At 34.6% G+C, this 24,297-nt stretch overlaps 1 pseudogene; it reads right to left on the bottom strand.

Annotated features, from left to right (window-relative positions):
- Positions 1 to 18,587: 18,587 nt before the first annotated feature.
- Positions 18,588 to 22,016, bottom strand: LOC116564137 (annotated as a pseudogene).
- Positions 22,017 to 24,297: the final 2,281 nt, after the last annotated feature.

Below are 24,297 nucleotides of genomic sequence, written 5' to 3' on the forward strand. Positions count from 1 at the left end.
TCGGTTTATGGAAGTGTATTCTCAAAGCCCTGGTATAACTTTTTAAATCATTCCTAATGTAGTGGACATTTATTACCCTTTGAAATATTAATTTATGCCAGTAGCTTCTATCCATTTTTTTAGAAATAAAGTTTTTTCCTGAAACAGTGTTTAAAAACAGAAGGTTTTGCTTTTCACCCTTAACCTTTAATACAAAACTCACTACTTTCTCAATAAAACTTACATTTGAATTAACCTGATCAGGGAAATAGAGTTGGTATAAGAAGATAAGTGTATTTGCGTGGGGACATTTTCAAATTTCTGGTATTTACTGTTTTCTTACCCCTATTAAATTTAATTTTGATTGTAGCTATACCTTTAAAAAATCAGGTTTTGTTCTGTTTTAACATAGGCAATTTAAATTTCTACAAACTTTATAATACCATGTTTTATTAAACACATTTTTTTGGGATTTTTAATTCTTATACCCCATCCTCATCCATCTTTAGAATACTTTTTTTGTGTGAGTTTTCATATGTGCATTCTTCCTCTTCATCAAACCTGTTAAGAATGTAACAAATTACAGAGAAATAAGCAAATTAGAATAGTAGCTGACAATTCTTTCATTTTTACTGAACCATTTTGTATAAGACACATTGCAGCTCAACCAGTGTGATATTATCCCAGGATGCATATGTAGGTTTCTGAAATTTGTAGGTAAAGTGGAGTCAATGTTGGCCTTCTTTAATTGTGTTACAATAATTGGAGCTTAAAAGGATTTTATATGTTAAATGGAATAGTAGATGTATTTTGGCAATTTTTAAACTACATTTGTGGCCCATAAGTTGAAAAGATGGATCTAAAGCCACAAACAGTTAACATAATATTTTCTGCCTAGGCATCTATTTCACATTGATCTACAATATTGCAAGCATTTTAAAACTTTGAATAGTGTCTTGTGAATAAAGATAGCCAAATTGACTCTCCAATGAATTCTTTTGGAGACACTGACAAATACCTGCTATAATGCCAAAGCCGATAGTTATTTGAAATGTTAGGTTGCAATACTTACCCAATTTTGGTTTGCATTTACTGCCACAACTTTATCTTAAAGACTAATGACATTGCATATATATGTATATTTATACATATACATATATGCATATGCATATGCTAGAGTATAGGGATGTGTTATGCAAATTCAGAACAAAGAAAAAGTATAAGGAGGTAAAATTGGTGTAAATAATATCTGAAGATACTCCTGTAAATTCTGATCTTAAAATTTAAGAAAGTAAAATGCTAATAATGTATTTTCTTTTTTAATGAAAAAATCTTATTTCTCAGTGTTTTTGATCAAATGAGTAACAGGTAATTTAAAAAACACTGTGGTAGAGGAGAAATTTTGTGTATACACAATTTTCCATGTAAACCTCACCCTAATACCCTAATTAAGGAAATAGAGTAAGCTTTTATTTTTAAAATGTGTTCAATTCCTTGGATTGGAATCAATAATTACAATACCAACTATAAATTCCAGGACATTATTTTCAGGAAATATTTTAAAATCATTTTTGGGCCATGACCTTTCCTTTTCTTTTAAAATTCCAGATACTGAGTAAATCTGTAATTTGAATTGGCTTCCAGTTATTAAATTCAAAGCATTTAATATAAATTCGAACTCATATATTGGAAACAAAGTTTGGCACTGTGAGTTAATGAGATTACCATTGATCTCACAATATTTTCCTTAATCACAATGCTCTTTTCCATGTTTTGCTTATTATGCATATTCCTAATCCTCTAATGCAAGACCTTGAATTCCCTTGTTTTTCAATATCTCTATTCAAACTGAAAACATATTTCTTAGCCTAACTTGTATCTACCAAAGTAAAAGAACATTCCATCTACCCTTCATGCTGATTACACATAGTAGACATATGCTACACCCCTAATAGTCCTATACCATGACTTCAGTTTTATGGCAGACAGCTTGCAAACCTACTGACAGGATACAGTATAAACACACCAGGCTTTATGCACTTGCAAGGTTAATGTAGCATCTGTGATGCAAATCTGTGACCATTCTAACAGCTCTATTGGTAGACCTATGCCATTTCTCAGATCTGCTCCTGAGTTCCATTAGGCAGTTTTCTAGTAACCATTAACTTCAAGTATCATTTACACAGTAAATATATGAATCTATGGAAACAAATACCAGAAGTGTAACCCATTTACACACCACAGGATACTGCTGAATCACAGAAGCACCAACCGCATTTAGAATATCCTGGACTGACAGCACATTCTGAAACCTCACTTTGCATTTCTGGATACATGTTCAATTTCTGCTCATGAGTAAGCTGGTCACTGGGCTGATGCATTTGCTATGAAAGGCTTCATTTTTCTCATTTAGAGGTTCAGCAACGTGTCTTGCTGAGGATATTTATAAGATGTCATATATCCTAACAAGCATGGGAGAGGCTCTGGAGCCAGGAGCAAATTTCACACAGGACAAGCTTTCCTTTTTATCAGAGAGCACGAAGGCTGAGAGCCCAGCAGGATTCACCTAGTCCACAAAAGCTCTTCCATCCTGCACACAGTGTGTACTTAAGCCAGAACACCCACACATCATGCTTTCTCTCACCAAATGACATTTTCTGGCTGCTCACTTCGTATTTGTCACTTGTATACAGAGTGTAAAGTGTAAAGAAAGCATGATCAGCTTGTGCATCACTAATCTCATTACTGTAATGGCTCTGAAAACATGCAACAAATAAGGAACTGGTAAGCCCCTCCACATACGCGTGCCATGCTCAGCATGTACCTCATTGAAATGTGCAATTCACCGGCTGCTAAGAAAGGCAGCAGTCAGCAGTTCCAATTTGACTTCTCACTCCCTGCTGCAAATGAAGAATAACTCCTCAGGCCTAAATGAAAGAAGTGCTGACAGGCCTATCTGCTTTAACGAGCTATCAAGTACAAGGATGCCGCATAACACTCACCAATCTTTTAAATCCAATTGAATATTTCTCTTTTTGGAGACAGAGGCAAGGATACTCTGTCTGTCCATTTAAAGTTTTCTTATTGTCATTTATTCCCCTTTTCATTTAGAATATGATTCCTTAGACTTCAGTTTGTAGCCTATCGAGACCTAGATTACATCATTACCGTTTATGTGGTATGTTACACACTAATCATAACCATTACCGCTTACAAGTCTACAGCTTCGTTCAATTAGCTGCCTGACATGGATTTTTTAGTTAATTCATGGCGAAGGTCGGCAGTGGTCAGAGTGGCAGGTGCATTCTGCTACCTTTTTGAATGCCAATTATCAGTCTTTGGTAATTAGAGTGACTCGTATAGACAAGTTAATCAGAGAGATCAAAAGCTAAGACATGTGGCTTATGGAACTGTCCAATACTATTAAAAATCATATGGGATGGTCCAGGTGTTTAAATAAATATATGTCCATTAATTTAATTAAAATTTCTATTATTATGCTTGCTTGCTTTATTCTTATTATAAAACAGAAAATGTTCATATCTTGTATATGTGGTTGTACTCCATATATAGTCGACTTTGATAGACAATAATAAATCAAATCATAATATATGTTTTTGAAAATATCATTAATGATACTTTCAAATACCTTCTGTATCAGGTTTGTAAGCTAAATCACATATATAGTTTAGGACTCTTTCCTTCTTTCAAATAAATTGTCTTTCTTGAACAACTGGAATCTTTCTTCCTGATAATTAGAATTATATATCATGTGGAACTCCATTGTGCTATGCTTATCACGAAGCTCACAGCTAACCTTGGTGCTCATTCAAAATATCTATATTAGTTGCATCGTTAGCTTATTGCTTTTTTTCTTGATTCATGAACTTCAATTATTTTTAGATATATATTAAGTGATCTCAAAAAAATAAAAATAGAAAACATATTTTTGAGACACCTCCAGTCTCAAATGCTAATATCAATATATTTTATAGGGTGTTCCAATTGAAAATGTAAAGCTCTGAATTCATAAAATATTTAAAGAATTTGCCTTGTGCCAGGCACTGTGTTGACTAGGCAATAGATACATATAGTGACTTAGACTGACTTGGTCCCACACAACATTGAAGTTAGAGTCCAGGGTAATACAGACAGTATATAGTAAATCGAATATATTGTAGTGAAACCATGAGATAAAGAATGGCAAAATGATAACTGGATATCTAGTCGGCTCATTATACTGTTCTATTTTGATATATTTGGTGGGAACAAAACCCATGCTTTTTTAAGGTCAATGAACTCTTTGTAGAGGAGTACCTTATCAGCTCAAGCTGAGTAAGTTGGAGTTTGCCAAGTGAAAGCATGTGTGAGGATATGATTGGGGTGGGAGGGGTGTTACTATCTCAAGCAGAGACAACAGCATTCTCAGTCACTGGAAGTTAGGAGGCACATGACAGGATCCAAGCAATGAGCAGAATATAATTCCAGATGAAGTCGTGAGAAGTGAGCCTAAAGCAAAATCTGAATCATTCCTGGTATTAAGCTTTGGCTTTATTCTGAAAATACTTTGTCTTAAGACTGGATTAGTAAAACACCATATATTATAAAATGTATGTACTTTTAGAGTAACAACTGCATTTTAAAGGAGTTAAATCAATACTTTGGAAATGATTTTTCTGAAAACAAAAACAAAACAAAACCTTAGAAACTTGGGAAAACATGATACGAAAAGTTGAAGACAACTTTATGGGAAGGCTGGAGAAATAGTTTAATCTGGCCTTCCTAAATATACTCTTTTTTTTTTTTTTTTTTGAGATAGGGTCTCACTCTGTTACCCGAATTGGAGTAAAATGGCAGAATCTCAGCTCACTGCAACCTCCACCTCCTGGTCTCAAGCAATCCTCCCACCTCAGCCTCCTGAGTAACTAGGACCATAGGTGCATGCCACCATGCCTACCTAATTTTTTTTTTTTTTTTTGTATTTTTGGTAGAGATTGGGTTTCACCATGTTGCCCAGGATGGTCTTGAACTCCTGAGCTCAAGCAATCCATCCACCTAAGCCTCCAAAAGTGCTGGGATTACAGACATGAGCCACCATACCTGGCCCTAAATACATACTTTTAAAGAACATTTAAACACTTAATTTAGTAGAGATTATAGGACATTATAAAACACATCTCATGAAGATTTATCAAAGTATAAAGGCGCCATGAATGCTGATTGAAACAGCAAGTTTACCAGATATGTGAAAGGCCACATAAACCAGGTGGAAGGGTCTATTCCGGAGCAGTCACCTTTAGAGGCAACCAACTATTCAATGGTCTTAATAGCTTGAGTTTATAGACATAAGTAAAGCAATCATGAAAGAACAAGATGAAGGACTGTTTACTTAGGAAAGTGACCAACATTTAATATGTAGAGTCTTTCAACTTTTCAGAATTTTATTTGTAGTTGCTTCTACAACTCAATGCTGCATTTTATTGATTATTTTATTTCCTCTAAGTTGTATTAACATTCCCAAACCCCAAATCTACAAAAAGGTTTGGTCCACACAATGGCAATGAAAATCCTTCTGAGCATCATTTAAAAGCACCAGCTGCATGATTATACTTTATAGTTTAACTCCCAAAAGTTGTGAAAAATATTCAGACACTGAGAGAAGCAAATTTGCATACAACTATTCTTTTCTCTGAGATATTTACTGTCAGTATAAAATGCTTCAGAAAATGATCTTAATTACTAAAAGGTAACAAAGTATTTGAGGAAGTATTGATTCTTAAATTTATTAAGCAGTTAAGAGAAGAAATATAATGTCTGAATTAAGACAACTTAAAAACTTAGTGTTTTTTTTATATCTCTAATGTCTTTTGCAATAAGGAATCTTATTCAGTAATGGGATCTGAATAACACCCTGTTCAAAAATGAGAAAGATACAAGTATAAACATTTAGGTTCATAAATACCTGATGATTGCAGAAATGTGACTCTAAAAGGATCACCTTGATTTACTTTTTCTTCTGAAAATAATGGTCTGTCTTTACATTGAGGGGCTATCTCCTCCATTTGAAAATATAAACCACTCATCAAATGTCAATGATAATGTGATTTTAAATAAATTGTTAGAGAACTTCTGTCATTTTACTTCTCTTGAAAGAAGTAGCATACAGTTCAAAAATCATAATATTGTGCAAATTATTATTATGTCTACTTTGGCAGAGTAGTGTGTAGCCACATAGAAAATGCTAAATGAGTTATTTTAACAAAAGTTCAATGAAGTATTAAATATTGGAACTTTTAAAACATTATAAAACAATGCCTGAATACAAGATAATATTTTCTAAGAGACTCTGAGAAAGAACATAAAATATTGTCACAGGATCCTTAGGGTGTCGCTTCTTGTCCTGCTGGAGAAAACCTTGTGTCTAGTGATGTCTTTGCCCGAGTTTTGCTCGGGCTGCTGGACTCATTCTCCCTACTCGGCCTTTCAGGCTGTGTTCGGCTAGTGCTACTGGCCCGGATCCCATGCCTACAAAGGACAAGCCAGAGATGGAGTGGCAAGGGGTGTGTGAATGAGAAGAGAGTCCGGCCACTGTGCATAGCCAGGTATGCTGGCTGTGGCACCACCAGCATAGATACTGACTCCCTGTGAGGCTGAAGCTGGACCAGCCATGCTGCAAGAAGCTTCCACTGTGGGCATTGGGTGTCCAGAAGCTTGGAGATAGATGCCAGGAATTACAGATCCCCAAAAAACGTGCCACGTCCCTGGCTTCAGGAGCTCCTAGGTCTGGGCTCTCTGAAGGGCCCCAGCTCTTCACTCTCTCTCTCTCTTTTCTCCTTCTCATCATTTGCAATGGGTGAATGGGGTCGTGTTTCAAACCTGTTTGTGTTACAGCTGTTTCAGTCCTGCCACTTGGTCAGTCCCAAGTTTTTGTCCTGCATCCAGGAAGAATGAGGTATGTGGGTTACTGGAGGGTGAGCAAGGTGGAGAGGAGCTTCACCCAGCAACAGAACAGCCCTGAGAAGACCTGCAGTGGAATGCTCCTTTCTGGAGGCAGGTTGTCTCAAAGAGTTAAGGAGACCTGAAATGGGTAGCTCCTTGTTTCCTGGCAGCTGGTAGTCCTGACATCTATGTGAGCCTGGCTGAGTCTGGGGTTTTTATGGGCTCACAAGGGAGGAAGTACATGCTGATTGGTCCATGGGCAGCCATGGGAGGGCCTGGAAAAAGCACCATAATAAGTTCTCATTCTGGATATTGAACTCCACCTGGAACTGGCAGCCTGGCCCCCAGGCTTCAGACTGTCCCTGGCTTGAAGGTGGCGTTTTACCAGGGACCTGCCCCTTTCTGCCCAGGCACCTGTCTGCCTCCACCATCAACATGCTGTCCACACAGCCCAGGTTGCTGGTACCGAGGGGTGCCTGCAGGCCTGTGCCTAGCCACCCTCAGCCACCCCAGGCCTCTCTCCCACACTTGTCAGCACCCAAAGTCCAGAGGGCATGTCCCAAGGAGTCAGAGGGCTGGCATGTCAGGGCCACCCCAAGCAGGCACACATCCAGGGGTCACAACAGTGCCCAGGCTCAGCCATAACTTCGCTTTGCACTAGAGTGGGTGCCAGGAGTCGAGAGAGGCCAGAGAGCAGGAGAAGGCACTTCAGAGCTTTCAGGGACAGGAGCCTCCCATCCCCCTGAGAGTGCAGGGATGCCTGGGTCTGAAGCCAAGACTGGGTGGCTGCAGCTGCTCCCAGTAAGGGGCAGGGCTCCTGCCTGTTCCTATCTCCCACAGGCCCCATGGAGCATGAAACTCTCACCACACCTCTCCTGATGCAGCCAGTGTCTTCACATTGGCCCCTCCAGAGGGGCCACTGCTGCCATCATTATCTTTGAGAAATAATCTAGGAAAAGGAGATTTGAAGCAAACCCAGCCATGGTTATGAAGGAAGAACTATTATTCATTAATTGGGATTCCATTTTTGTGATAGTAATTTGTGGGCGGCTTATTAGAAATTTATAGATAGAATCTGGATCCCAACTGCAAAATGTGAGATGGGCAAAATTTAACTATACAGTTTTGATTTATGCAAGATATTGTAATTTATTCTAAGACATATGAAGAGAATAAGTGCTTGAGGTGATGGATATCCCATTTACTCTAATGCGATTATTGTACATTGCACACCCATATCAAAGTCTCTCATGTAACCCATAATATATGCACCTACTATGTACCCACAAAAATCACAAATTTCAAAAAGAGATTCATATGTTTTCCCAAAGCAAAGAAGAAAAATAAAAGAGGTAGTTTGTAGACTTTGTAATACAAACAATTCTGCTTAAGTGTATTAATTTTCCCCTATTCAAAACACCAGCCCCTTTTTGATTTTTACCAATAGTACATAATGTCTGGATTAAGCCAAAGGCTTAACATGAAATCTAGATAATTGCTTCTGGCTTTCATGTCTTTTGCAATAGAAAAAAAAATAATGTCTTATTTAGCAATGGGACATGTGTAAGTATATGCATTCAGGTTACAAATGTCTGATGGTTGCAGAAATTTGACTGTAAGGATTATGTTGACTAAAAATGTATGTTTAGTTTTATTATGGAATAAAAGAAGAGGTTACATTATATAGATACAGAATTTACATTTGGCATTTCTTGACAAAATATTACATACAACAAAGTGATAGAAAATAGCATTTTGTACTTAAGAAAGGAAAATTCCTGTGTTAATGGAATATATTACTCAATTACGATTTTATCTTTCATGGATAGTGATTAGCTTGGGAATAATTTAATGTTTTTTCATGGGAAGTAATTTGGTTTAAACTCAGCTGCAAAGGGTATGAACCTCTTCAAAAATTTAACACTATTCATAGTTGCTTTATTAATTATTTTAGAAGTTGTAAAGGAGAAGCTTATTAAAAATGTAATTTGATTGATTTACTTATAAAATTTTACCTTTTTTCAAATCATGTTTAGGTTTACATGAGGAGCAAAAATGACGTTCTATCTACAGAATTTTCTGTGTATCTGGGTTCCAATGAAATTAATATCCACATAAAACAAATTATTCAATACATGTTTATTATATATTTACTATAAGTGAGGTACTATAACTAGGTGCTAGTATGCAAAAATAAAGTTTCATACTTGATAAAGACTTTAAATACTACTGGTGATAACCAAATGAAAAGATGTTAATTTTTTTTTTAATTTCATTTATTTTCTAATATGGCACAAATATGTATTATGCTTAGCAGAATTCAAAACAAAAAACTTTGCTTATGCTAAAACTCATCTTTGGAATTCTTCAGTAAAGGTCAGTAAATTAAGAAGTTATATGGAAATGGGAAAGAGCTGGAACATTTTATAATGACTAGGAATTAGCTGAACAAACTCAAGCTAATTCTGCCAACTAACACAGTGACAAAAGGGTTACCAAAAGTCATTCTACAAGGAATAAATTTGCAATGTTATAAATGAAATCTTTCTCTTATTCTACTAGACTAAAGAAAATCCCAAATGCATTTTGACTGGCTTTTAGTATATTTAAAAATCCTTTTCAGATACTTAAACAAATATTTCTAGTAAAAATGCCAAACTGGGGCAATTATTTATTGTAATTAAAAAAATTATCAGTTATAAAAATTTTTTAAATTACAATTATTATATATAACTTTGAATTATGACATGTCTATGTATCATATGTAAATAAAAAAACAAAGAAACTCAGAATTACATAAAATATGCAATTTTTATAGTATATGCATTTATCATACATTTAAAATATATTCTATAATCTATTAGTGATAAAATATTTATACAAAGTATTGTACATTCGTTTGTAGCCTATATAAATAATATGTATTATGTAGAATGAAATACTAGGCGTGTGTGTGTGTGTGTGTGTGTGTATGTGCGTATATGAAAGCAGCTACACATTTTCCAGAAATATAACTTAAATGCTTTCACAAATTGCTTCACACTGGTGTGTATGTTGCATAACTAATTTACCTAGTTCTTCAGAAGCATGAATATATTTAATAAGAATCTTCCAATGTGCTTTCTGAATATTCTTCAATATCCTTAAATTTAACACAAAATGTATTCGATATGGGGATGCTCATAGGTTAAATTTTAATATTTTTTAGCTACATAGAGCATAGTATCTTCTACCACAACTCATCTGTGACTGTTTCACCTCTAAGTCACTATTTTCAACTTTGTATTATACAGTGTGCTCTCAATTAAATCTATAAATATATATAAATCTGGTGTTTTGTCACCAAAAAAATGAATGCCATGCATGATAAACTCTTTAATTTACTTCACAATTTTAATAGCTTTATTATTATTTTTGATCTTTAAATAATTTAAGCAGAAAATTAAGAATACTGATAGGAAATACAATTGTTATTGGTTTAAGTAACAAATAATTACATTCCACAGAGGACGGCAATGTCCAGTCATGTGGCCTCTTATAAGGCTTGTATCTCTGACAGTTACTGGTTTTGTCATATTGGCTGGATGACTTCTCTTTGCCTTTTTTCTCAGTTGTAAATTGGGAAGGCAAACAGAGATGCAAAATTAAATAATCCACAGCAAATTCTGGAAAGTTGGAAGCAACTGATAAACACTAGTGTTATCAGTGGGTGTTACTCTTTACCAGTGTGCCAAACGTGTTTTAAATCAGCAATTTTTCCCCTCCACTTTGGTAATATTATTGACAAAGACAAGGAGAAAATGTAGATGTTCTTTAACATTGGTTAATTTCTTCAAAAATGATTATCCAACTTTTTGGTACAAGTTGCCAAATTTGACTGGTAATAAAGATTTTTTGAAAATGATGAAATAAATGAACATGCCGATTATCCTAGATAGAACAAAGCATATCAGAAGAACAATGCATGAATTTGCTTTTCTCTTTTACTTGTACCCTATGAAGTAAAAGGGGTAACAAAATAACTTTTTATTTCTAAAAAGAATGATTTATCTTTAGAGACTTTTTATCTCTAAAAAGAATTATTTTATTCAATTTTAAGTCATTAACAGATGACCCAAACTACTTAATTCACATTACATTAAATGACCAAACATTTTATTTACACTTGAGAAATAGAAGCAGAAAATGCCATTATAATTAAAAAACATATATTAGGCAACTCTACAGTCTTGGTATATTAGCAGGTGTTTTTCATTGCAAAATTAAACTATTGGTCCTTATGCTTTAAAAGCATAGAAGCCCAAACTAATGTTGATAACAAATATTTTAACAATGTAGAAACAACTGAAAAAAAATAAGGAACTAATACCAATGAAATAAAATTCTTATTTGAAGTGCACACCAGTGGGATTAAACGTTATTTATTCTGCAAACTGTGATTGTATTACCTGCAGGATTTGGTGGGTGGGTAATATTGCACGCTCTGTATGCCAGCAGGGTTCAAAAGTTCACCACCTTCTTTTTACCTGGGGCTATGTCTGCCTGTTTGGATCTTCCTCCAGCCTCCCTCTCCTGCAACCCTGCATGTTTATGTGTGCACACACCACACGTTTTGTAACTTGTTCTTTACTTATCTCCTTAGATCTGCACTTGAATCTTACCCATGGCACATGCGTTAGCTGTGACTGTCAGTATAGTTATGCTTCATGAGCCTCAGTCACCTGGAATTCATTCATTCATTGTAATAGTAATTAACTCATGCAATTTTTTGTTAATGATTTGATCAATAAGTAGGTAGCATATTTGTTAAGCTAATTTATGAGGGTTATATCTTTGCTTTAAAATATTTTTATTAATCTAATGAACCTATATCCTCCTATAGAAGATGCTCAGTTAGAAAGGATCTTTATGAAATCCCCAAATGCGAGACTTCAAAATAAGTATTTTACAAATACGTAGTATAAAATACCTCTACGAATGCAAAATGTTACTTCAAAAGACATTTTTGAATGCAGCAAAGATTTGATGAGAAGCAACTTCTTTGGGAAACTACCTGGTTTGTAGAGGTGGCATCAATTTTCTTTCTACTCTCAGAAATTTGACAACACTTCTTAAGTATCCTATTTTCTTCCTGTTTTTCCGAACTTTTGTGGCTCATCTATGTTTTCTTTGTTCCATTATCTCACTAGACAACAAAGCCCCTCATGCCTGAGATTTTTTTTTCCTTTCGAACTGCTAAATCAAGGCCTTCTTCTAGTTTGCTCTTCGGGCCTGCTTCTCTGAAGTCTGCAATATGCACTAGATAGAATATCAGTGCAGCAACAAAAGGCACCCAGATATAGACTGATAAATAATAGATGGCAGAGAGAGAAATGGTAACAGCCATCGACTAGTTCCTTTCAAAGTTAAAAGGGACTGAAAAATTAGCAGGAAAGATGAATGGGGGATGGAACAAAAACTAGCCACACGTTTAACTCTTGAGCCTTTTCTTATATTCATTAATACACATAACAAATAATCATCAACAAAATTTTGTATATGTAGAATTAATACATTTAATAAGGCAAACATAATTTATTGGATCAAATTTCAGCTAATAAGCAGAAATAATAGGAATTTACAAAAACAAAGTTAATTTAGATGTTAGTATTTCCTATTTATAAAACCAAGGCCTCCAGATAAAATAGTTAATATTTATATAGCGTTTCCTATGTCCTCGGGAGACTAACAACTGAACGTATTAGTTTGAGTCGGAGTTTACTCAGTTTAGAAGCAGAAGATTCTAGGTATGGACTGACCATTTGATGCTTTCAAAGACAATGCTCTATGCTTTTATGGCAGAAAACTTGACCAACAAACAAAACTGGCCTGAAAAGCAAAATATATTTTACAAAATTACAAAATAAATTCTGATGTGAATGACATTGTTTTATGTTAGAACATAAGTAGCCAAATGTAATTTTCTGTTATTTCTGAACCAAATATCTCCCCATCCAAAAGAAGTTTTAAGACAAGATGTTTCTTTGCTGGCATGCAGCCAATTTATTTCTTAATAGATATTTCAGTACAACATTTTATTTCATGTATGTCTTGTAACATTTTTTTTTCACCTCTGGAAAAGGAGAAAAAGTTTTTAAAAGATTTGGATAAAAAAACATATTTTAAATTATCCTTGATACAACTGTATTTGCCTATTCACATGAGAAGTGATCTTTTTATGTATCTAATTGGGGCAAAATTAAGTGATATTTTTATTTTAGCTAAAGAACTTATTTAAGAAGTCATCTTTTGATTGAGCACAGTCTCATTTTTTCAATCACCAAAATATTGAATTTTTTTTCCAAACTTAAAAAAGGACACTATTTTCCTTTCCTATATATCTAGGAAAAGCCATTCTTCACAAATTAAAATTGGTATTGCATATATACATACTCATATATATTACAATTTTAATTTTAATAACATTACATCTAGATTAAGACAAATGTTAATAGCTTCTATTAAAACTGAGCAGCTCTGGGTTCAAATTTCTAAATTATCCAGGCAGAAGCAAATTAGGAAATGCAAAATAGTATATAACAAACAAAATTATTTTTTTGTTTGGTATATACAAAAATCTCAGGAAATTTATCCTGAGGAGAAAGAAACTCTCATTTATGTGACATACAATCAGAACTTATTGATAACATTGTGAAAGTTTAAGAATATTTCAACTAACTTTAAAAATCTGCTTTGGGAAAAAAAGAGAAAGGTCCTTTCTAATTTCTATTTTCTAAGCATTCTATTTTCTAAGTGTTCAATTTATAATTCAACCTCCTTCTCTTCAACACACACACATACACACACACAATATATAACAACTTAAAATTTAGAAACAATTATGTATTTCAAAAAATTCATAATTTTGCAAAAACCATAAGCAACCAAGGTTCTCTGATGAATGCTACCTGGCATGCTTGTTATGTAAGAAATGCCACGCTTGTCAAATTCCATTGCAAAAACATGCAGGTTCTCAATCTCTAAAAGTCTCTTCTGGAGATCTTAACCAAAACTGCATTTCAGATATGAAGAATATGAGTCTCCAAATGATATGCCCTGCTGACTTCTTTCCCTGTTAACAGTATTAAATCATCTTTGAACAGAAACCCTTTATAGTTTATCACAGCCTGGCAGTCCAAAGGTACAGGTAACTTTTATTTCTGGTCATTCAGGTGGGGCACTCCAGGTCATTGATATATATCTATTTCTATATTGTAGTTTTGAAAGGAGAGATTACCTGTCTTCGTTTTTGTTCGTCATGTAAATAAATACCCTCTTATACCCTCCCTTGTTTTCCCCCAACCCTCTCTCCCCACCCCCAGGAGAAATCTTTTAGACACCACAGAAAAACGAAAAACAACAGGAAGCAGCCAAAATGTAACTATTCGTAAATGGAAATGCAAACTAAGGAGAGCTTTTGAATGTTTTAACTTACTTCCCACGTTGCCAAGCCCCTATCACCAATTTGGATTGTGGCATAACGATATACCAGTGTTAGTCGGATGGTTAGTGTAAAATGCGGTCACCACAATGACTTCTTACGTGAACACAAGGACACAGCTGGGTGTTTCTATTTCATAGTCGAGCAGGCTTTATACGTTGTTCATTAAACATCTCCACTGTATACATGATTAGGTCAGTTGTTTATTTCCAAGTTACGTCAAGCTTCAAACTAAAGTAAATCAGTCGAAGTTGTTTGTTAAAAAGGAAAAAAAAAAATTGAGGTTTTTTTTAGAAAATGGCCAGAGAAAATGACAATTTTCCAAATTTGGTGACTAATCAATTATCACATGGATACAAAACCATTGGAAATAATTGAAAAATGCAAACATTACATTTTTATTGAGAAAAATGCTTTAAATTAAATGTAGCTAAACTTAGATAAAAATAATTACTAAAGTGAGGGAAAATTGTCCAATAAATTTAAAAGGTTTACTGGCAAAATGGTGTTTTACTCCCTTGTTAAACAGCAAATTAGATTTTTTTTCTTTCTTCCATCAAGTGCAAATAAACTAGGCAGCCGAAAAAGTTCTTTTGGGTACAAAAAAAGGGTGCAGAAAAGAAGAAATTGTTTTTTCCAATGTCATGAAAAAAGAATATATCTGATATAAATTTAATAAAAAAAACAAATTCTGAATAAAAAATGTAGATTGCTTTCCTCATTATTTTCCTGATTTTATTTACATTTCAAAATAAACAACAATGAAATAATTTAGAGTATCCTTCTTGAAAAGAATCGAAAGAATTGTTTTAGTGGGACCAGAATTTCAATATTTGAAGTGAGTATAGCTAAAATAAATTTGTTCATGTTAGTTGAAATCATTACAAAAGAATCATTGCCCTTATTAAACTTATCCAATCATTTGTACTGCAATCTGAAAAAAAAGACTAGGGTTTGAGATGAAGATTTTTGCTGCTGTGCATATTACTTCCTCATTCATGTTTTTAAAACGTTTACTTTAACCTGAAAACATCAAGAAAAAGAGATTTTTAAGGAAAAATAGAAATTATCTTAATATTTTTAAAGTCCTATATAAACAAAGAGACTGGAGTTTAAATTATCTGAATCTCTTCTAGTTTTGTGTGAATTGTGGCAAATTAGTTAAGCTCTGTGAATCTCAGCTTCTTCATCTTTAAAATGGAGAAAATGTCCATCTCACAAGGCACCTGTAATGAACAAATGAGATTCTCTTTGTCAAAAAGGCCTAAGTTGGCATCTGAGACATCTATAAATAGCAGCAGTAGTAGTATGTAAAAAATAAAGAACACTCAAAATTGCACATATCATTCAAATACATAACTGATAGCTGCAAGAGGAAAGAAAAGCAGCAATATGTAATACAGCACAGATTAGGGTTGGTGTGGGTGGTCTGGGTCTGGGTCTTTGTCTTTGTCTCCTTCAGAGACTCTGACTGACTCTGTCTTCAATTCCGTCTTCTCTTCCTTCTCTTCCTGTTCCTCCTTTCAGATGCTTAATCCCATCAATGTCAGTGTTAGTTGCATTCATTTTATCTCACTTGAACCTCATGACAACCCTATGAAATTGGCTATCATTGTATCAATGTTTATGCTATAAAAAAGCACACTAGAAAAGGAATATGCATGGCCAAATCCTCATTTTTAGTTAATTTGCACTTTTTTCTTTCAAAGTTTCTTAATCCACAAAAAATTAACCTCATTCTAAGAAAAAAAAAAATGTATTTTCTCTGGATTGTTCCTTTTTACATAATTTTAACAATTATTTGAACCATGTTTATTGCTTTTTCTGATGATAAATACATAATTATTGCAAAAAAAAATAGAAAGTATAGGAAAGCAAAATGGAGTAAAATTATGACAACACCCAGATATATCTAATGTATATTAGTTCTCTTTGACTTTGTAGGTATAGGTGAGGAATAAGAAGATAATTAGCAGTTTATCTTTAAAAAGGAAAGAAGCAACACTGTCTACTTACTATGAATGTGGTTAGTCCCTATGGTAGAACAGGCTACCACCATGTTCCCTTAGATGCTAAATATTTTTTTGAAAAAGGAAACAACAGAAAGAGATCATAACTTATTATGAGATCATTTAAATTTAAAGAGATCATTTAAATTTCTATTTGATCTTTTATTACACAGGTATTTATGCTTGTGGGCAATTGGGGTGGTCTGAATGTGTTCCCCAAAATTCATATGCTGCAACTTAATTGCCCATGTGATAGTATTTAGAGGTGCAGGTCTTTAACCCATTTATGCCTGAGGTTGCAATTTTTCAGTTTTTGCATTCAGACCTTAGCGATGACCTTGAGCAGTAGGATATAAATAACACCCACATGCTTAGTGTTCCAACAGTGGAACACTAGGCATAAATAGGTTTTAAGAAATGATTAATGAGAGAAGAGCCCTCATGAATGGGATAAGGACTTTTATAAAAGGTCTTGAGGAAGAGAGCGTGTTCTCTTCTGCTCTTCTGCCATGTGATAACATCTAGAGTGCACCATCTATGAGGAACAGGTCTTCGCCAGACACCAAACCTGCTGATGCCTTGATCTTGGACTTCCCAGCCTCTAAAACTGTGAGGAATAAATTTCTATTATTTATAAATTACCTAGTTTGTGGTGTTTTTGTCATAGCAGCACAAGCAAACAAACCAAACAGAAATGAATCTCAAATTCTTTTAACATTTTTTTGGTGTGGGTAGGGTAGAAATGACATATGTTTAAAACGACACAAGGTCATTGGATTGATTTTTTCCCATGTACCACACAGAAGTCTTTATTACTGATATAAATAGAGCACTCTATAATTTTCTTCCTTACATTAACGTATTTGGTGCCTTAACATTTGATTACACATTAAGAAATAAACTTTAATGATATCATAATTTTTTCATAGATTGAGTCTGTAAAACAATTTTGAAGTAGTATGAGTTTTAATTTGGGTTAGTGTAAAGTCTTTCACTTATAGACTCCATCTGCAAAACCTTAAGAGGGCATACACTTAACATATATATAGCTTACAAATAATCACTAAAGTACATATTTTGGTTCTGAATTATATATTTGTCTGTTCTCATAGATTAAAAATTTCTGCCAACTCTTGCCTTCATTTTCTATTTTATAGTCACAAGACATATCTTTCATCTGAAGGCCTCAAGCTCCAGTCATTAGTAACAAAACTGCAATCATAAGTAAAAACATAAGCACAAAATTATGTTTCCTTTTCTACCTTGTGCCTAATAACATCAGAAGTTAAATAATCTGAGGCTTTTATCGTGTGTGCAATGGTGTACCCAAAGAGCATGTCACAGTCCACTTTCTCCATTTCTAATCTTACTATTGTTAATGCTAACAAGACATACAGGGTCTTTGAACATTCTGAACAATACACCTTGAAGCCTCAGTAAGTCAGCAAGGTCTCAAAGGTTGTACCATGTAAAAGTCAAGTAATTAAACACTGATTACTTACTGCTTAAAAAAAAGGCGCTGGGAAAAGTTGGATTCAGAAGGTCTAATTTCACACAGAACATTTCAGTAAAAATTAAGCCTTTAACTATATTCTGCCTGACTTGATTTGAAAGAAAAGGATAAGAAAAAAAGATTATAAAAGCTATTCAGTAACGTCTTTCTGCAACAGAGCTTTGGGAGGTGACAAACAGCTGCTGGTAATTCATTTAGTCATTTTCCCCCAAACAGCATTTGGATTCCCCTTCAAAATTTGGCTGCAACTCTTTAGTTTCATTATTCTTTCCAAATAAAAGGGCTCCTCCCTTCTTCTCTCTTGGCACCAGTTAAAATGATTTAGCTCCCTAGAAATAGCTGATTTCCAATAAAGTTTGGATACATAGTAAACCCCATTTTGCCTGATGCTGTTTTATTTCCCATACGTAAAAAAAGGCAATTTTCCCCCAGAGTTTTAATTTTGACCTATTTCAACTTTGTAGTCTTTTAAATCAGAATAATTAAAATTTAGAAATATTTAAGTTGTTCTTCCTTCTACTACACCTTACTCTCCAATTTATCTCAGTGATTGGTATGTAGACAAATCCCAGAGAAGACACAGGTGCTAAAATTATTTTTGCTGAAAAACATCTCAAGAAAAAAAATTTTTTTTTTTTGGTAGCAGTAGAATTTATTCAAAGGTGCCTTAATATAGGTGCTGGGGCTTGCCCATGATGTTCTTGATATATAAGGCCCGGATATTCTGCCAGTTTTTCTTGAGCAATGACACCAAGAAGTTGACAGCCAGGTGAATGAATGTTCTATACAAGCTCCTCATCTGTCATCTTCACGTGGCCAACAGCCACAGCCAGACGTAACACCTTCTTCATTTGAAACTTGATTGCGGACTTCACCTCGTCCACTTTGGCTGCCATGTTTTCCTTGTGTGAGCAGGGAAAATAGCTTTCTTGCCTTATTTAGGCCTGGGCCGAGGGTTCCTGGGATCTGCTTCATCAGAGACTCTGAGGCCAAAAATGCATCATACTTCTTAGCTAGCTTCTTGGCTAGTTTCTTATTTTTGTTGACATTTTTTCAGCACCTCGATGTCCATGTGAGGGATATCCATGGCCTTGCACTCGTCACAGTGTTGCTGGTCCCCTAGGACACACATGGAGAACTTGGGGCGGGGAGTGGACTTCAGCCTGACGGTGTTCGAGAGGCGCTTGTCTTTCTGGGGGTCAGAGTTCTTCAAGCTGATCTGCAACTCCACCGTCTCCAGGAACTTCCGGCGCTTGCCCTGGCTGCCTTGCAGGACTTCCCGCACTGCCCCCTACAGGGCGTCGCGAGAGACTCTGCTGCTATGGCTTCCCGCGGCGCCCTGACCAGAAAAGAGACACGTCTCATTTTTTTAAGCCTCTTACTCGCTCGCTCTTCCTGTTGTAGGAAGGCATTTCTTTCCTTTCTATTTCATAGATGAGATTAAGTAATATCTAACAGAAATAATTATACTGTTTGTTAAAATTTAGTTAATTCATTTCTTGGGACTATCACTATCTGTTCACACGAACACATAAGATTATTTATTTCCTTTGGTCTGGAATTACCTGTGCCACATTGATGAAATATTTTCTTAATTGTTTCTAAGAATTTCTACCTTACAGAGAGAGTGAATGTTGAAACACAAACATACTTATGTGAGCTTATTTATGCCTACTATGGCATAACTATTTCACTAGGCTAAATAGTATAGGGGAAATTTTTTGTAGCAAGGACTAAGAAGAAAAGGACAGTTTCAAATAACATATGAACTACTTAAACACCTTTGAAGATGCTGCTGGTGAAATTTGTTGTAGTTGAAAGGAAAATTTTGATTCCTACATAGGTAATATTAAATATGAGGCCTTTTCCTCTCACATACTTTTCTTAATGTTGCTGCTTTAAAAACATTGACAAATAAAAATTGCATATATTTATCATGTACAACACGATGCTTTGGAATATATGTACATTGTGGAATAGCTCAATCCAGCTAATTAATATATACATTACTTACTTATCATCTTTTGTGGTGAGAACACTTAAAATCTACTGTCTTAGTGATTTTCAAAATAGAATACATTGTTATTTACTGTAGTCACTATTTTGTACAATAGATAACTTTACCTTATTTCTCCTGTCTAATTGACATTTTTTTATCTTTTGACCAACAACTCCCCAATTTCCCATCTTCCAGTTTTTGGTAACCACCATTGTAGAACCTGTTTCTATGAGTTCATCGTTTTTAGATTCCATATATGAAGAGATCACGTGGTATTTGTCTTTTGTACTTACTTACTCACCTACAGGATTTCCTTCTTTTTTACTGCTGAGTGGTGTTTTCTTGTGTGTGAGTACCACATTTTCTTTGTCCATTCATCTCTTGATAGACACTTAGGTTGATTCTATATCTTCTATATCTCGGCTATTGTGAATAATGCTGCAATAAACATGAGAGTACACATATTCTATCATACTAAAAGTCCGATTTCATTTCTTTTTAATATATACTCAGAAATGGAATTACTGGATTATATGGCAGCTATACTTTTAATTTTTTGAGGAATGTTCATACTGTTTTCCTTAAGGGCTGTACTAATTTACATTCCTGCCAGTAGTGTGAAAGCATTCCCTTTTTCTCTCCAACACTTTATCTTCTGTCTTTTAGACAATTGCCATTCTAACAGATATGAGGAGATACCACATTGTGGTTTTAATGTGTACTTCCCTGCTGATTAGTGATGTTATGGATTTTTCATATACCTGTTGACTAGTTTCATGTCTTATTTTGAGAAATGTCCATTAAGGTCATTTTCCCATGTTTAACTGAGTTTTCCTGCTACTGAGTTGTTTGAGTTCCTTATATGTTTTGGATATTAACTTCTTATCAAATATGTGGTTTGTAATTTTTTTTTCTTCATTATGTAAGTTGTCTCTTCACTCTGCTGATTGTTTCTTTTGCTGTGAAGAAGTTTTTAGTTTAATGTAATCCCATTTGTTTATTTTTGCTTTTGTTGCCTGTGCAGTGCTAGTTTTTTGGTTAGTTTTATTTTCATGTATTTTCTCAACACATGTGAAATGTTGAGAATTGTAGTTGAGTCCAAGATGATTTTTAATGGATCTTGGTTGCTAAACTTCTTTATTTTAATAACAATAAGATTATAAATATATGATTATAAAATAATATTTTTAAAAGGTGATATTTTAAACTATTTTAAATACTGCATAGTATTAACCATGAACATAAATTCAAAATCCATCCAATAGTTCCCTTCTTTTTTGTGTTAAGCTTATTACACCCTGGTTAAGAAACCACTCTTCGATGGTAAACTCCCACCTGACAGGCAAGTGAAAAGAAAAGTTGGTTCTTTTGCGAAGAAAAATGATAGCATCAGAGGATTATTAATATAGTTTTAAATATTATTAGTGGAAATACATCCTATGCCAGTAGGCCTTTTAACTTAGATTCTTTATTTTGAAGCATTTGGTTCTAACCTTTTGTACATTTCCAGAGATTATAGATTTCAGTGTTCCCATGGGTGTCACATGCAAAAGGAGAGTAAGATATTGCTTCTGTGATGTGCTAAAGTGGAAAAACGACCATTTCCTAATGAAGAAATGCAATCCTTGGTTTCACCAAGAAAAACAATGTGATCATAAATAGGTTTATATTAGAGAGAATTCCACTGGAAATCCTTTGCCTGAATGACCTTCGGAAAAACATAAGGCAGCAATGTGGGTGGTATCTTTGCTGATTCTCTGGCAGAAAGAATGAAACAGGAACTAGGAGTCAGAAGTACTTCATTTGGTATAGAATCCCAATCTTATCTTCATTCTGACAGCATCTCCTTTTACTTGTTGAAATAAAAATATCGATCCTAAATTTTAATATAGTTCAAAGGGTCTATATAAAGATGAGGACATTTCCTTGGCTTATGTTCTTTCTGCTTTTGATCCATTTATGAATGCACAAAATGCCTTAATTATTTTATTTTTGAAGTTAGCATTATCTAACTTGGTAACATGGCCTAGTAATATATAAAACACTCACATAATCAGGAGGAATATTTTCCACAAAAATGCCTATTAAAATAGCCATGTTGTCATTTAAATTTCTTTTAAAAAGCATGCTTGCTGATGATTTCAGACTTGGAACCTTATTAAACATTAATCAAAAGCAACAAAAACTCAAATGCAAGTGACTTTCTTTGTAAATTACAATTGTATTTTGCCAAGACTATACCTCTGAATATGTAAAACAAAGCGGGAAACATAATCATTGATGGGGTTCATTTAATTGTTCAGCATCAAAATCTTCGTGTTAATTCATGTCTAATTACAACATAAATCTTTTCAGCTGAAAAAAGTTATTTTTATGGTAAAAAGAGCAAAGAACATATATAGAATAAATTGAAAAACAAAAGTTTTCAATTTACTCTTCAATCCAAGAATTTGAGGAATGCGACTAAATTTGTGAAAAGGTTTCTTATAGTGACTTAAAGATACCAGACTCACGATAATACTGTCCTTATTGGATAAAAAAGAAAATATTCTGTCTATAATACCCAGATTATTTGGGCAGTAGTGGTTGAAACAAATAGAGATTTATTTTACTTTTATTACAGAAGTCTCAAAATTGCTGGTGATACGTGAGTTGCTAAATTACATCAAGACCAGCATTAGACTTTCTCTTATGGTTCTTAGATAATAGTTTCAGTTTAGGAATGTAGTTTCCATTCAAGGCTGAAAAAATAGATGGGTGAATAGAAGATAAAGACTACATCATTATCAGTCTTCCTTTTCAGAAGGAAAGCATGCTTTTTCAGATATATCCCAGCAGATGTCTGCCTATGTCTTATTTTCCAGAACTCTATTGCATGATCATTGCTCCCTGCTCTGGAGGCTGGGAGAGAAAGGCTCTAAATTGTGTTGGGTTCCCTCAGCCTCCAGAATGAAGGTAAGCAAGAGAAAGAAAGCTGGAAATGGGTGTAGGGTTATCTCATGTATGACTTGATGCAGGTATTTTATTTTTCTCTCCTTAAAAAAATTATAAAATAAGACACTGCCCAAAATTGGCAAATGGGATAAAAAAAAATCTCATATTTCAATACCGTAACATAGTAACTAATGGGTGTATTTTATTCTAAGCCTCTATAGTCACATGTGGTTTTTTTGTTTTGTTGTTTTGTTATTTGTTTGTTTTGAGACAGACAGTCTTGCTCTGTCACCCAGGCTGGAGTGCAGTGGCATGATCTCGGCTCACTGAACCTCCGCTTCCCAGGTTCAAGCAATTCTCCTGCTTCAGCCTACCAAGTATCTGGGACTATAGGCGTGTGCCATCATGCCTGACTAATTTTTTGTATTGTTAGTAGAGACAGGGTTTTACCGTGTTAGCCAGGATGGTCTCGATCTCCTGACCTTGTAATCTTCCCACCTCCGCCTCCCAAAGTGCTGGGATTACAGGCATGAGCCACCGCGCTTGATAGTCACGTATTTTTAAAGCTGGTTATAATCGCACTATGTTACAATGTTACAATTTTATTGTCTCTTCCTTTTATTTTACAATGTACAAAAGGCTTTTCAACATTTGTAAATAGTCTTTTAAAGCAACATTTTTAATAACTATTCAGTAGGTAGACCTATCCTTGTGTTCTTAGTAATCTCATATTGTCAATGCATGTTATTTTTACATTTCTTCATATTTTGGTTGCTATTGTTAACAAAATTTTAATTTAAAGCATATTAGGGACTTCCTGAGTTCTTTCCATGACTAAGGAGTATCTTAGAGACGTTAGTGAGCAAATATGGCAAAGAGCCAGAGGAGGGGTAGTTAAAATGCTGCCAGATACAAATCGGTGAAATACTGGGAAGGCTTCTGAAAAATAAGAGCTGAAAAACATTGAAGTATAGTACTGTGGGGGGCAGAGGAGTCATCTTTACAGAATGTTCTCTAGAAAACTGCTATACAAGGTGATTTAATTTCTGTTAAGACTGGAGCTGGGAGACTAAACTGGATGGCTTTCCAAAGTTCCTTTAAAGCTTGTGTATCTAGGGTCATGTTTCATTTATTTATTATTCTTGTTCATATATTATGAGCACTTTTTTTTTTCTTTTTTTTTTTTTGAGACAGAGTCTCACTCCGTCACCAGGTACCGGGCTGGAGTGCAGCGGCATGACCTCGGCTCACTGCAGCCTCCGCCTCCCGGGTTCAAGCAATTCTCCTGCCTCAGCCTCCTGAGCAGCTGGGACTACAGGCGTGCACCACCACGCCCAGCTAATTTTTTTTGCACTTTTAGTAGAGACGGGGTTTAACCATGTTGGCCAGATGGTCTCAATCTCTTGACCTCGTGATACGAGCACCTTTTATAAAAAATGATTTT

The sequence above is a fragment of the Sapajus apella genome, unplaced genomic scaffold (assembly GCF_009761245.1).
Source record: "Sapajus apella isolate SASKATOON/1434 unplaced genomic scaffold, GSC_monkey_1.0 scaffold36, whole genome shotgun sequence".
Lineage (NCBI taxonomy): Eukaryota > Metazoa > Chordata > Mammalia > Primates > Cebidae > Sapajus > Sapajus apella.